Consider the following 17,181-nt stretch of genomic DNA (forward strand, 5'->3'; position numbering starts at 1 on the left):
ATCAAATTCTTCATAGCTTAGGGTAGATGGAATGTCTATCATCATGGTGTTATTTGTCTTCTTCTCAGCAGTGTCATTGACAGATAATATACCAGAAGGAGTTGTATATTCTTCATCAAGATATTTCAATCCTATATCTCCAATGGAAGCCAGATGAAGTCTCATCAGTCCTTGCCATGCTGAAAATTTATCCCTGTTAAGCCTTGGAATTTCTCTCTTGTAAGACATCTTGATCTTTAGCTTAGGTCCTTGAAACCCTTCCTGAAAGCACCAAAAGCTTTGATACCAATTGTTGTAAATATAGGTGGAGTAACTAAGAGGGGGGGTGAATTAGTTACCACAAAAAAAAATTTACAAATCCCTTAGATGTCTGATAAAACTAGTTACTGCTATCACCCGGTAAACATATAGAAAAATGTTTTTACTCAGTAGATGCACTATATGTTAACTTTAATAGATTTTTAAAATTCACAATGATTAACATGAAACCATAAAAGAAATAAAATGAACACATGAGACACCAAATTTAATGTAGAAACTCAATATGGGAATAACCACCAAGTAACTAGCTACTAATTTTCACTCTTCTAAAGTGAACCTTGTTAGGAGCCAATTTGGTTAAAGGTTACAAAATACACTATTAGATGTGACCCTATTAGAGGATTTAATCACCCTATTAAGAGTGGCCTTGCAAAAGGTCTTTGGAACAATTCAATAGAACTATCACCTTGTTAGAGGATTTACAAATGGCTATTAAACCAACTCTATTAAGAGATTTAGAAATCATTGCTACAATGGTGAGAAAGTAACAATGAAATGACCTAAATGAGATGCAACTAAATTGCTAATACAGATCTCTATTCTACTTTCCTACTAAAATAAATCTTTACTGCTCCTCAAGGATATCAGACCATCCTTCAAAGTTCTCTCACACTTTCCTCTTCAAAACAATCAACACACTTGCATGCTCACTCATTTCACTATAGAATTCTCAACTTGACCTTTCATATATACCATACAAATTATCAAGTCGGCTCATTTACAAATTACAATTACCAATAACCATTACCTCAGTTGGCTAGAATTAATACTTGAAACAATTAAACTTTATTTCCCAAAACAACAAAATCCCTCATTAGCCGACCCTGCTCGGTTAACACTGCGAACCCTACAAAATCCTTTGGAGACCAAGTGAACTCAGTAAACACTAAATTTCCTTTGTTAACCATGTGAGGTCAGTTAACATTGACTTTTTCCACATTTTCATTTGATGCCTAAGTGAGCTCAGTAGACACTGTCTACACAGAGTAAGTTTGGTAGAATCTAAAATTTGCTTTGTTGACCAACTGAGCTCGGTAAGCACTGTGTGCCAACTGATATGACATTTGTGTAACATCAATCAAAGACAACAATTAGACTCCAATTTTTGAAAGGATTTTCAACATTTTCAACATCTTCAAAGCAAGCATAGAATCAATACTCATTGGGGTAACTTCATTGTGATTTTCCACAATTAAATCTAAATTCTCCTTCTCCAAGATAAATAAATCAACTAGATTAATACTTGAATCTTTGTCTTTGGGAACTCCTTACATAATTGTTAGTAGGAACCTTTCATTAATCTCTACCTTATTTAAAGAATCACCACTTGAGTAAGCCAATAATGGTTGGGGCTACAACATCACAAAAATACCACCTTAAGTGTTTTAATTAAGTAAAAAGAGGTTTTAAAGGATTTGAAACCTTTTACAAAGTAACCAAAATTCTAGAGAAAAAAGAATGAAAGCTAACATATAAGTCTAAAAGCATAGTTCACTAAATAACAAGCCTCTAGAAAGGGTAAAGAAAAATAGGAAAATATGAGGCCAACCAGAAATAGAGCTAAGAAGACAACAAAGGAACAACAAAAAACTAGCACCCAAATAGCTACATAGTTTTTAGTAGGTTAGTAGCCTGGTCTGCCAAGATGTGCATATTCTCTACAATGGCCTTCACCTCTTCCATCTTGTTCTTCTCCTCATTCTTGTTAGAATGAGCCTGAGTGCATTTGCTAGGTCCCTGGTTCTCAACAATAGTAGGGGAATCCTATCCTTTATCTTGCTCATGCTTTTTTAGGAGACTGCTCACATTATCTACCATAGTCTTTAAAGCATTGCTATTATTATCAATCATTTTCAATATTATTCACCTTGACCTCCAGGCTTGTCACCTTCTTCAGATTGTCACTATTAGCCTTCTCGAGCACCCTATTTTTGGCTTCAATGTATGGAATCTTTTTTCATAAGCTTTTTAACCTCTTCAGCATTTCCAATAACCTCTAAATGACTGCCAATATGTTGACCTAAAGTGCACTCTCCTCTGGCCAATTTTCTTACCTGCTCAACTTCCTTAACAATAAACTGCATTTGTTGTTTGAAATTTCCAAGTTCTTTCAGAATGGTCCCAAGCATTCCTAAGGGTCCTTTAGTAATGTCAGCCTCACCCTCATTCTTGTCAAAATCTAATATTTTCTCCTGATCCCCATATTCCTCTTTTTCTAGCACCACATTCTTCATATAATTCTCAACCCCCTCCTCTTGACACCTCATCAATTTTCTCTTCCTCTCCATTTTTTGAGCAAGAATTTCATCATTTGATGGGGTCAAAACCCTATCATCATTGTGACCCTTAATATCCAATCCCTTTCCACTACTCCCCTTCTCTTGGGAGTCTCTCATCTTTTCCTCAACAAAGTCACTACCAAGGTCAGAGTCACTCACCTCAACTTTCCTCTTCTTCTTTTGAGAGTTTCACCCAATACCCCCTTTCAAACTCCTATTTCTCCCCTCCACTTCATCCTTAGTATCCTTATCATAGCCTTTCTTTAAGAGGCTTCCCTTTGTATCATACTCCAAACCCTTCAGATTGCCCCTAGGTTTTTCAACCTTTTTGGATTTTAAAACATTCATAATAAGAAACATAAGTCCTACATAAGACACATGTTCCCCATTTGGATCATTTTGAATTTCTTGAATAGAGAAACCCAATGACTACCTCAAATAAAAGGGAAAATTGATCCTTATACCATGCTTAAAGTGGTTAGCTAACATAAAGTGGTAACCATAAAGCTTTGTAAATCGGTCATCTAGAGTAAGGTATTCCATAATAATGAACAACATAAACCTCCAAGGTCAAGAAATAGAGGTAACGTTGAAATAAGAGTTACCAATTTTCACTAGTTGATTTTGCTCTTTTGTTGAATTTGTAAATTGATCAATAGCCCTATTCGACAGCTTCCTATCCCAATAGAAGTTGATGCCTTCAATATCTAGCCCCATAGCCTCCGTAATCACCTCTTTAGTCACATCCATTCTTTGATTTCCAACAAGGATAGAGTTATCCCTCCATGTTTTAATAAATTTTTGTGTTAGGACAGGATTGTTTCCTTTGAGCCTTTCCATGTAGCCCATGAAATTCCCACTTGTCAATATGTCCCATACCTCTTATTTCTTCTTCTACTCCTTGTAGCTTGCAGGTTCCACTCTCTTCCTTTTCCCTCCCATTTTCTTCCCTTCAATGTCATTGTCTAGCTTTCTCTAAAAAACCCTAAGTAGACTGTTAGCAATATCAATACTGCAATCGGAGTACAAAATGGTATTAACAAACCACAATCTATGTGTAATAAAGTTGGGTGTTCTAAAAATCATCACCCACCATTTCCCAAGTGTAATCAAATGATAATTACAAATCTCTAACATCATCATTATTAAAGCATCTCTCCCTAACACCTCACTTTATCATAATTGATAACTTGGTGACCATCCACAAGTAAAGGATCATTATAATCCCAAATAACTTTATGATCACTTAAATGGGCCATATTGGTTACCCAGTTAGCAGTTCAATTTGCTTCAGTACAGTTATGGGTAACAACACATTTATCAAAAGAATTGATAATATTAATTGCCTAAAAAATAATATTTCTAATAGTCCATGAAGGCCTAGTAATTTTATTAAGACAAGTGATGATATTCAGAGAGTCTACTTCCACCCAAACCATCCTCAAATTCAAATTCTTAGCATAGATGAGACCATGAAGGGTAGTACAAGCTTCAGCCACATGATTAGTTTGACTACTAAAAGAGATAGCCATACATCCCACTTTCTCACCATAAGAGTTCCTAATAACTATACCATAGATAGCAATACCTGGGTTACCTTTAGAGGCCCCATCAAAATTTATCTTGAACCAATTCACTAGTGGGCTATCCCTTCTACCATTATCCCTTGGATTAGGGCCCTGCTAGTCCTTACACTAGCTCCTAAGGTTCCAATTTTGGATCACCCTATCTTCCCACTCATTATCAGGATGCTAGCCAGAGCCATTGGATTTGATATTTTCTATAATTAAAGCCTTAACTTTATAAAAGACTTGATTGGAATTAGACTCCACACAACTAAAGACCCTATCATTGCATTCCTTCCATATCCCCCAATATAGATAAGGGAGAATAAAATCCCATAGTTTTAAGATCAAAATATTCTTGGAAGGGTAAATCCAACTAGTGAAAAACATTTGGATGGTGGCTAGAAAGACCCAACCCATATTCAATAGGTCACACACCTTGTCCCAGACCCTTTTGGTAAAAGAGCAATGCAAAGTAATATGGTTGAATCATTCACAATTATTCTTGCAAAGAACACACCTATTAATAATTATGAATACTTTCTTCACTAAATTGTCAAAAATCAAGATCTTATCCTACAAAAGAATCCAAAAGAAAATATTAATTTTAGGTGTCATAACTTTCACCCAAGCCTTAGCCCATCAAGGTTCATGGTGTATATCAAAAGAATTAGCATAGGCTAAGGAAAAAGAGAACATTCAGCTGGGATCAAACTTCCACATTAGATCATCCTCTTTTTTATTTAAAAAGACAACATTCAAACACTTGTTAAGGTTAGCCAAGTTGTCATTCACCCTTTTGAGGTCCAACCACATATCATTCTTCCAATAATCCACCACAAAAGTACCAATAAGATTCTTACATTGCTCCATATAGTTGTTCCATCTTGGATCCACACAGAGTGGGTGATCCAAGATCCAAGTGTCTTCCCAAAAAAGAACTATCCTTCCATTGCCCACCTTCCATCTGACCCCTTTCTTTATTATGCATTTATATTTCTGAACATTTTTCTAGATTATGGATCCCCCTTGCACCAAATCATTATGAAGGAATTGATTAAAATTATTGTTATCCCTCTTGTATTTGTCAACCCAAATGTTCCTCCATTCCCCTTCCTCCTTGTACCATCTCCATAATAATTTAGCCAATAAGAATTCATTCATAGTTGTAACTCTTCTCAATCCAAGTCCTCCCTTGTTAAGGGGCATGCAGACTTTCTCCCAATCAATCAATGGTAACCTTTTTTAAGTCTCTATTCCTATTCATAAGAAGAGCTTCCGAATTTTTTCAATAGCATGAGAAAACTTTCGAGGGATTTTGAAAATAATCAAAGAATAAAGTAGAACACTCTAAAGGATAGATTTCAAAACAATAATCTTTCCAGCCTGGCTAAGGAGGGAACCCTTCCATCCAACAATTTTTATGTGAATTTTATCAATCAGTGAACTCAAAAAACTTTTCAAAGGGTCCAGACACAGAGGTATCCCCAAATAAGAGCTAGGAAGAGAGCCAATTTCATAGCCAATAATCTTTTTGATTTTATTTTTCCTTGACTCATTAACATTAATGAAATAAATCATGCTTTTGTTCCAGTTAATAACTTATCCTAAGGTTTTCCCATAATCCTCCAAGGCTTTTTAATATTCTTTTCATTTCTAATCAAGGCCTCTAGCATCACAATAGAGTCATCAACAAATTGTTGATAAGAGAAAATTAGAGTAGTAGAAGATGGATTTAGTCCCACAAAGTCCCCCAATATCACCATTTTTTCCACAAATCTCCCCAAACATTCAGCCAAAAGTATAAAGAGAATAGGAGAGATCAAGTCCCCATGTCTGAGACCTTTAGATGCCTTGAAGAAAGGGGTAAAAGAGGTAGAAGAAACCAACATAAAGATCAGATCCCTAAATCTTTTATTAAACCCAAATGCTTGAAGAACTTAGAGAAGGAAAGTCCAATCCACTCTATCATAAGGTCCAACTTAAGAAGAAACCCTTCTTTCTTAGACATCAAAAGTGAGTGAATATTTTCATGAACTATAATGATAGAGTTCAAAATCTGTCTGCCAAGAACAAACCCATTTTTTTGTCTAGAAATAACAAAAGGAAGAAGAGGCAAAATTCTAAGGGTCAACACTTTAGAAATAACCTTATAAAAGGAATTACAAAGGCTGATAGGCTGGAATTGATCCAAACTATCCACTTCTGGCTTCTTTAGAATAAGAGCAATGAAGGTACCATTCACTTCTTCAAGAATATTCTTGGGTCCAAAGAACTCCTTAACCCCATTACAAACATCAATACCAATGATATTCCAATACTTGTGAAAGAAAAAAAAAGGGAAACCCATTAGGCCTTGGGGCTTTATCTCCATCAAAAGAGAAAAAAACCTTAGAAATCTTGTCATAAGAAGGGATGAAGGTAAGAGAATTATTCTAATCTTCAGAGATGCAATTAGGAATACAATCAAGAAACAAATTTTTCTTAGCCACATCCAAATTGGGGTCACCTTGAAGTAAGTTACTAAAAAACTCCATAGCCTCCCTTTTAATAGTCTCCTCATTCTCAGTGAGTCCCTCTTCCATGTTGAGTCTAGAAATTCTGTTGACCATCCTATGCTTCAAAGTAGTAAAATGAAAAAAATTAGTATTTTAATCTCCTTCCTTCAAAAAAAAAATTATGGATCCCTACCTCCAATACATCTCCTCCTTGGTAATGATATCATGAATCTCAACCAATTTAACACTTTCCTCCTCCTTAGAGACAACCTCATATCTGTCAATCTAAATTATATCCTGTATTTCTTTTAGTTCCTCCATAATCTTCCTTTATTTTCAAAAATGTTGCCAAAGGTTTCTTTGTTCCTTTTTTTTATGTTTTCTTGACATTTTTCAATTTAGCTGCAACTTTAAACATAGTTGTACCTTCCATAGTTATACCCCACCACTCCTTTATGAGATTCTTAAGGTTTGGGTGAAGAGTCCACATTTTTTCAAACATAAGGGGGAATTTCTCTTATAGTTAAGCATATTAGCCACTAGGAAAATGAGATAATGATCCGATCCCAATTGGACTTGAGCACTGAGAGAACATTTGTATTTTACAAGCCAGTCACTGCTAATAAGTGCTTAGTCCAACTTGACCTAAATGAGATCCTTTCCAATTCTTCTGTTAGTCTAGGTGTACTCAACCCCATGCAAATCAAGATCATGAAGAAGATGATTATCAATAAAGTCCATTAAATCTAATGTATTATCCAAATTAGTCTAGCTACCTCCCCATTTTTCAGCTTCTTTTAAAGGAGTATTGAAATCCCCCATAACTATTCAATTCCCATCAGCAAAAAACTTTCTCTAATTAGTAATATCTTCTAAAAGAGCCTTTCTCCCCCACTTGGTATTGGGAGCATAAACATTAGTAAGAACCCAAGTAAAGCCGTCCTTAGAATTAGAAAACTTAACATTCATCACGTTTCTATTTTGAGATATAAGATCTCCTTGAATCCACTTATTATTCTAGAAGATGGCCATACCTCCTGAAGCTCCCTCAGAATCATTTCTAATGGCCTTCCCACCCCTAAAATTTGGAAGACCTTCCACTTTTTCCTTCAACATCTTTGTTTCTTGAATAAAAAAAATATCTAGCCTATTATCCCTAATCATAATTTTCAAAATGTCATGTTTTTGAGGGTCATTTAACCCTCAAATATTCCATGAGATAATCTTCATCTTTTATGAATTTTTTTAAATTCAAAGATAGTCCTCTGACTACCATCCACAACACTTCTATTAGTTTCAACAATTCTTTTCTAAATATTGGAAAGTCTCCCCACTAGGGAAGGGGAAGAACCAACATCCCCATTCTTGAGGATTTTCCCACTAGGTGTTGAAGAAGGACAATAGTCTCTAACCTTGCTAGATTTAGAATCCCTTTTTTTGTAGACTATATTATAAGAAGTGCCAGGTTTGTCTCCTTTATTATTCCTAGTTTTAGTTGTAGCAAACTCCACTTCTTTTTTATGATTGGCTCCTCCTTTCTTCTTAGCTTTAGATGGTTTACCAACTGGGATCTAGTTAGCACAAGATGTCTCCTCCTCTCAATTCTCTTCCTCCTCATGTGAAATTGTTAAAATATCCTCCACTTCACCACTTACAAAGTTTCCCTCCAAAGTAGCATCTTGAGCTAAAGGAACATACATCTCAGCAAAAGATAGATCCTTATGGGTCAGCCCATTCACACTATCAACCCCTTTCTCGGGGTGACACTTTCTTGCCTTGAACCTTGTCAAGAATGTCACTGTTAGGATTTAACAAATTTTCCTATACTCCATCATCATTTCCCATCACCTTCTCCTTATCTATTCCCAAATTGGGTTAAGAAACATCCACACCCAAAGACTCACCTCCACCCTATGAGATCTTAGTACTATTGAGTTGTGCTGGTAGGGGAGCATCCAAAACCAAAGACACACCTCTACTCTTTGTGTTCTTTGTACTATTTTTATGTGCCTTTCTCATCCACACTTTCTTGACCTTCTTAGGCTCTCCCTTCAAAATAGGATATTGTTTGGTCTAGTGTTTAGATTTTTTACAATGAAAATAGGTGAAGGGAATAGATTCATACTCAATGTGTTGGTTCTATATTCCCAACTTAGATTTAAGTGAAATAGAATCAGGCATATCAGTGCCTTGGTAGACCCCAACATAGAATCTGGAAAATTTCAATCTTCTCTGAGAAATAGTCACAAGATCCAAAGAAAGAAGCTCCCCAAAGATGTTGGCAATACCTTGAAACACATCTTCCACCCAAAACTCAAGTGGGAGGCCTATCAACCTAACCCAGATAGGAGCTTGGATAGTAGAAGCATCCAAAGAGTAAAAGTTCAAAGTCCATCTCTGTAAAATTAGAGTGTGCTTCCCCAAGACCCAAGGACTACTACAAAGGATATCCCACTTGTCTTCATCATAGGAAAAGCTTAAACAAAGACACCTTTTGGCCATTGTCATAATATCAACCTTGCCTTTCAACTTCCATTTCTTACTCACAAAAGCCCTAACAATTTTAATGTTGGGTCTAGCCCCTAAAAACCTTCCAGCCAAAGCCAAGTCCATACAAGATATATTTTTATCAATGATTTGATCTAGGATTTCAAAGGAATACATACCTTTATCCTTTGAAGAAGTGTCCTTAACTAGCAGGAAGATAGATTTTCCAATTGGATGGATCCCAAATAGGCTGGACCATTTTTATTCTACTTGTTCCCCTGAGTCCTCCAAAGTCTCACATCATCAGGATCTCTAGTCTCAGTAGGAAAATTGTTTGCTGATAATAATCGCACTACAGATCCAAATGGTTCAGTCATGTTCTTGCTTGAGGATTTCAAACCCAAATTCTTGCCCACTCCCTTCTCCAAACTGTTGCATACATTTTAGATTTCTCTTTTTCATCAATATTTGTAGAGTCTAAAGAATATCTAGTAAGGTCCACATTAGCTTTTCTTTCAACACAAAGTGTTGCATGCAAGGAGGAGGGTTCTATGATAGACTATTTTAAAAAAATCCATTCCCACCCCAAGTAGGGTTAAAAAACCTCATTCTCTGGTAGTACACGAAGCTGGAAGTCTTTATTTTTTGATCTATAATGAAAAGAATAACTTTTAATACTACTAAACATAGGAGAAAGAATGAAATCAAAAAATATTTCCTCACTTACACCATTACTTTCAATGCTTGGTCTTTGTGAGGCTACACCATTTCTTGTTGGGTGGATAATAAAAGCCTCTCTATAGTATCTACAACTCAGTTAGACTTCCCACTCCTACATTTCAAAACAAATGTATAACTTTGTAAAAACTCAACTCACTACAAATGCCTTTGGTCAATTTTCCTTGACTACTTAGATATTACAAAGCTTGATGATCAATATATAAAATAAATTCCTTAGGGATCTAAGATAGTGTCTCCACTTCTTCAATGCTTAAACTATAGCGTAAAATTCATTATCATAAACAACATATTTTCTTTTGGCATAATTCAACTTCTCACTAAAATAAGAAACATGTCTACCATCTTGACTCAAAATAACTCCTTTTGCAGTACCACTAGCATCACAACCTACTTAAAACACCTTATTAAAATTTGGAAGTGCTAAACCAAGTTGCTCTATAACTTTTTATTTCAACAGATTAAACCTCTTATCTACTCCTACAGTCCACTTAGAGTATTTCCTATCCCTCTGATTGTTTTAATCAAAGGCCCATAAGTACTACTAAAACCTTTGATAAAATTTCTGTAAAAACTAGCCATTCAAGGATAACTTCCATTTTCTCAAGGTCCATTTTCAAACCTTCCTTTGAAACTACAAATCCTAGGTACACTAACTCCTTTAGAAAACTACACTTCTTTAGATTTATTAGAAGCTTTTCTTTCCTCAAATTATCAAACACCTTATGGATAGGCATTAAATGCTCCTCCAATATCTTGCTAAAGATCAAAATATCATCTAGGTAAACAATGATAAACATACCTAGAAAATCCTTTAGTACCTCATTCATGAGAATTTGCTAGCCCAAAAGGCATGACTAACCACTTGTACGACATTTCCCTTTTCTTAAAGTCATTCTTCCACTTGTCTCCTTCTTTGATGCAAATCTAATGGTGCCTACTCTTCAGATCTATCTTTGTGAAATACATAGCTCCACTCAAAAAGTCCATAATATCATCCATCCATGGCAATGAAAATTGGTACTTGATTGTGATTTTTTTGATAGCTTGAGAATCAATACACATCCTCCATTCTCCATTCTCCTTTTGTGCTAATATTATTGGTACAACACATGGACTCAAAATCTCTTGAACCAACCCCTCTTGCAATAATTCATGCACTTGTCTATTCAATTCTTCACTTTCTATAGGTGTTATTCTGTGTGTTACCTTGTTTGGAAAACTAGCTCTTGGGATCAACTCCACTTGGTGGTTGATCTTCCTCACTAGGGGTAATCCATCAACTATAATATCTAAGATGATATCAATAAACTCTCCCAAAAAATCCATAACTTATGTGCGTACCTCCTCTACTTCTTCTTTACTTCTTCTTTACCATCATTTGGGATTACAAAAAAATACATATGCTCATGCTTTATACCTTCGAGAAAATCCTTTCCATAAACAAAACTTATTCTTGACCTTTTCTTCTTTCTCCTTCAACAACTTCAACTTGTTTTTCACTCCATCTTTTGTTAAAGTGTAGGAATTTTCTACCATTTTTTTTTCTTGTGTCACTATTTTGCCCATGTAGAACTCTCAAGAACATCTTGTTTGGGTTGGTCCTCTTTAGATTGATCTTCTTCCTTAGATACCTCCATTGTGTATTCATCATCAAAATAGTCTGGGTTAATCTTCTTTCTAATTTCCTTTGGGACTTGAGACACTAGCTCATTAAAATTATCTACACATTTATCCAATCTGGCCCAATATTCCTCATTAGGATAAAACCCTTAAAATATTGGTTGGCCTTTCTCATTTCCTATTCATAGCTAACAATGTCTCTGCACTTAATCATTCTTTCTCTATAGATATCCTCATTCAACACATCAACAATAACATCCTCTTCCCACATAGGCTTTGTAGGGGGAAGATTATATGCTTTCATATTCTTTAAGGCATGCCTTAGTAATTTATTGTGGTCATAGGTTCTGGCTGACCCAATTGGCATTTTATAGTTTTGTAAAAATGAATTGGTCTATTCGATGACATTCTTGCCAATCTCAAAATCTCCAACCTTAGTACATTTGCATAGAAATGTTCCCTTCTTGACACCTTTCCCTAAATACACCTTATTTAAAGAAATCAACTTCCAAAAATTTTCTACCAACCCTAACCTGTTAGGAACATATTTAGGAAAAATATGGGATGGTTGAAGACATCCAAAAATCCTTATAATAGTATATTCTTCAAATAAGAAAACACTACCACAATCATGAATCAATTGTTTTCCAACATCAAAAAACCATTTAGGTCTAACAATCTTCCTAACATTTTTAGGAACTCGTTCAATTATACATCCTATCATTTTCAAAATTGGATGAACAAAATCATTATAGAAAGAGATAACATTTGAATATGGATAATGCATTTTCCATAATCATGTCTATCTTTGCACTGGTAACCTCTCTCCCCACTCTTGTGTTAACTCGAAGAAGCTTTGATCAAATATGTCAACATTCTTTGAAAATATAAGGTGCATGATCAACGAGTAGTGAGGGAACTTGAAATACTTCAATTATCCTTGTTTGGTAGCAATGATTTCTTTGTGAATACTCTCAATGATGTATTCTACAAAATCATACCCTACATAGTGATTAGGGTCTTGAATATTTAAAGCCATGATATAGTATGCCCTTGAAGAATTCATGATTCCATCTATACCTAGGGCTTTGTCAATTTCAAACACAATATTCTAAAAGTACCTCTAAAAGAAATCCAAGGGCATGATTTCCTCAATATCTCTCTTTTTGGAATCTCTCCTACATCCTTCTTCACTTGGGAATATGTCTAGTCATGTTTTTACCCATATAAAAACTCTTTTGTTTTTTGAAATTCTCATTCAATTCTTTAATATCAATGGTTAATGATATAGGTCCTCCCAAATAAAATGCCTCTTTGAAAGTATCTTTATCTAATGCTAGAAAAACACTTTTATCCTTCATGTGAAATGACTTATTGATAGGATTATAACATTTTATTAATGCCTTGACCAAATATATGTCCACAAATACTTTTGGCATTATCAATTTTTCCAAATTTCTTACCTAATGGTTGTAGATTAGAACTTCTTTCACTTTATTTTTATATAAAAACCAAAAAAAATCATAATGATTTCTATTAGGCACAATCGTATCTCTGTGCATTGCATATGGGTCTTAAATGCAAGTTCATTGGCATTCTAAGCATTTATGAAACTAGGAAAGATATGTATCCGTTCTTCTACAAATGTATTGGGAGCCCTTGGTAGTATAACTAGTACTTCAATTACTGCCTACGCAATCAATTCTCCTTCTCTTTGGTCTATTTCTCCAAGTATTTTTTCTAATTTTGTATGCTTATTTGAATAAAAATCACTCAAAGATCACTTCTACACTTTGAAATCACTCAAAAAAATTAGAAAATTGAGAAAATAGTAATGACAACCTACTTCTTTCTAGGCTTTATCAAATTTTGTGATGGGAACATAGCTTTAATTAGCATTTAAAGGTGGCACACTTGAAAACCTATAAATCTTTGAAAAATAGGTCAAATCTATATTTTTTTGGATTTTCATACATCCAGCTCAGATTTTTCCATTGAAAAGCCATTTTATGCTCTAAAACATATAGGTGTGACAACTACGAACAAGACCATTTTAACACTTCATACCAAACTTTCTCTTTCTACAATATGAGTTGTGATGTTGTGAAACCTTTATTTCTCATTCAATCATGGCTTTGCAACTACATTTGATCATACCTTTATGATCATTGTGACCTTGCAACAATCCTTTAACTTTTGACACTTTGTAACCTTGCCATAGTCTAGCCCTTAGAACATGTCATGCTTGCGACGATGCAATGCTTTAGATTTTACTCTATCACTCCTTGAAACATTAGCATCACCTGGAATCATGTGAGGCTGCAATATTAACTTTGATTGCCACACATAACTTATTCACATGCTCGTGATTTCACCTTTTCCCTTTTGATTCTAACATGTAAAGGCACAATCAATTCTTTGTTGAACTTTTCATCTTACTTTCATAGCTTCACATCTTAACTTAAGATGTTACTTCAACTACATGCGAGCATGTAATAACTTTCAACATAACTTCCATCCTCTATTTGCAACTTGAAAACCCTAACTATAATTAAACCCTATGATAGTGCAATCAAAAACATTCACAACTTTGCTTCTCTAACCCATGGTTCATTTATACTGCCTACGATGATGCACTTAATGAGGACATTTAACTCAACATTAACTCTTTGCACCTTCACATATTATCTTTGACTATCTATCTGAACCTTTGTGATGTCATGCTAATATTTTTTATTGACTCTTTCTCCTTTATTCACACAATCATGACTATTAATTCCTTAAGCCAAAATAAGCATGTGAACATGTGCTCTTCTTTGTTTCACATAGTCACAACTTAGCACATTTGAGGCTTTCATGAAATATAATAGTATAAATATTTCAAAACCTAGGCTAAGAATGCATGCATAAAAAATACATACATCATTCTAAAGATAAAAATTATATTGCACAAGATTTAAAATAATAAGAAAAGAACTTGCCTAGGGTTTTCTCAAGGGCTAACAAAGTTTTCAAAAACCCTAGCATATTGTCAACATACTTCTTCCTGATTTTTTTAAAATCTTGCATAAATTGGGTGAGTGAAAAATTAGGCCATCAACTTCCACCATCAATGATCACATCACAACACTCATTGTGACATTTGCATCTTCTATGAAACAAACTCCTCCTTTGATCATGTTCAATCTCACCACTTAGCAAGACTCTTCTATTAGCTAGGACTTCTCCTCTTTCACCATCTTTATAATGGGATGATTTGATAGCTTCATCAATATGTACAACTCTAGCCTAGTATTGTTTTCTCCAAGTTGTCCTTCGTTGATGCTAAAAATAATCAAATGATCTATTCCCTTCTTCTCCATAGTGAAAACACTTTCCACGGAAACCTCCCCATCTAGATCCTTTCTCTCTTCATCTTCCTCTCTAATCTCTATTGTTCTGATCATGGAAATGATTGGAATTATTTCCATTCTAGTTCTAACTACTACTACTAACCTCATCCTTATTATTTTGATCATCATTTCAACCTCCATACACTACGACCTCTTCTAATATTCTTGTTATCAAACTTCTTATTCAACATTTCCTCAACTCTTAGGGCTTGTTTGTTTGCTAGAATAGGAATAGGAAAATAGGAACATGAAATTCTTTCTTTATTTGGTACCTCAAATTGGAATAGGGAATAGACAAACATATCCCAATTTTGCCCCTAAAATGAGCATATGTCCATTCCAAAAAATAGTTGTTATTGGAATGGGCCATTCCTATTCCCAATGTTAAAAAAAAATTTAAAAAATTTTGGTTAAATTTTTTTTTAAAGTTTTTTTTCGATTTTTTTCCAATTTTTTTTAAAATTTTAAAATTTTAAAACATTTTTTTATTATATCTATTTTTTAAAATAAAAAACTTTGCCTTATTCCTGTTCTGTTTTTGTACAACCAAACGAGGGAGTAACATATTCCCAATCAAATACCAAGTTAACCAAACAAGAATGGGATTGTTCTTTTCCATTCCCATTCCACATTTCCATTCCTATTCTAATTTTCCATTCTAATTTTCTATTCCTATACCGACAAAAATTTGGGCCCTTAAGGAAAACTAGTATGCCAATTCAATATTGTTCATTAAAACTAGACTCACTTCCTCTTAAATTCTTGGCCTTGGCCTATTAAGATAACAAATGACTTTCTCCTTATTAGCTTTTGCATGGTTGATTTTGATGAGAACTCGGTAGAACTCCTCGGTATACTCTTGAATAGATATTCTTGCTTACTTCAACCCTTGCATTTTCCTTAGTAGACAGAGCTCATAATCTATTTGAATGAATTTTTGCTTCAACTTAGCTATCATCTTATCATATCTGGTTATTTTGTCCTTCCCTCTTGTATTTGGTTCCAATTGAATCTCCTACCACTAGATCTTTGCATGCCCCTTTAGTTTTACCTTCACAAACTTGACCCTGTCAAGATCCTCATTATCTTCATACTCAAATTATTCTTCCAATTCATTGATCCAAAGATCAAATTGTCTAGGTTAAGGTTTCCCGAAACTATGGGAACCTAAAACTTAGGTCTTTTACCAATCTTGGAGATGGACTTGAAAATTCTTTCTTCTTCTCAGTTTAGAATTACCTCTACTTCAACATGTTTTTCCTTTGTCTTCATCCTCACCTTCATCTCTTACAATAAGATTTATTCCTTTGTGCATTTTGTATTCCAATGATTGCATCTATCTTTAGAGTTCTCTAAAACCATTAGGTGTAAGACCTATGGCTCTCCCACCATGCTCTCTTCATGAGGAATTTTCTCACTTCCATTGAAACCCTAGTGCAAACTACCTCACAATCGACAATCTATCTACACACTCAACCCAAACCATGGTCCTAGTGAAATTGCCTCATAGTGGATGATCTATTTACACACTCAAGAACTCCTTATTTGATACCACTTGATGAAGGGTTCTCCTCTTAACACCACAAACACATAACATAAAAATAATAATAATGATAATTTGTGAAAATAAAATATTGGCTTCTTACTATCACTGCACACGTGGAATCATAGAATTTTGAAATACAATATGCAAACCCACATGGGTGCCTTCCTTATAGTAATTTACAATAGAGAGTTGTGAACTATCAACTAGATTTTTCTACACAATGTATTTTTATCCATTAAATAAGCATTTTTATATTGCCTGGGAAGCTTCTAGACATTAAACCCTAACCCTTGAGATAGACTAACTCTAAAGTTACATATAGAGTCAATGTAATACCCTTTTGACACTTATTTTGGAATTTTTGGTCGGTCCAACTTTAGAAGGCCATAACTTTTCAACCATTGCTACAATTGGCTATTATAACCCCTTTTCAAAATTTACAACTTCTAATCTATAGGGCCCAAACTCATGCAAACTCCAATCAACCGCATTTCAAAGCCCATTTGATGCCTCTAAGGTCTTCAAAACTAAGACTATAGTTTTTATATTGAAATCACACACACAAAAGCCATTATAAATCCATGAATACTCATTTTATGACATTAGGACTCAATTAGAACACTCATATATCCAAAATGAACATCCACCTTTTAAATTAGGACATCCTGAGCTTGTCTGATTTATTTACTAAGTAGAAAGCCTTTAGAAACAATGACTATGCACTAAGACAAC

The sequence above is a fragment of the Cupressus sempervirens genome, chromosome 7 (assembly GCF_028749045.1).
Source record: "Cupressus sempervirens isolate cs-2001-9-10 chromosome 7, ASM2874904v1, whole genome shotgun sequence".
In the NCBI taxonomy this organism is placed as follows: domain Eukaryota; kingdom Viridiplantae; phylum Streptophyta; class Pinopsida; order Cupressales; family Cupressaceae; genus Cupressus; species Cupressus sempervirens.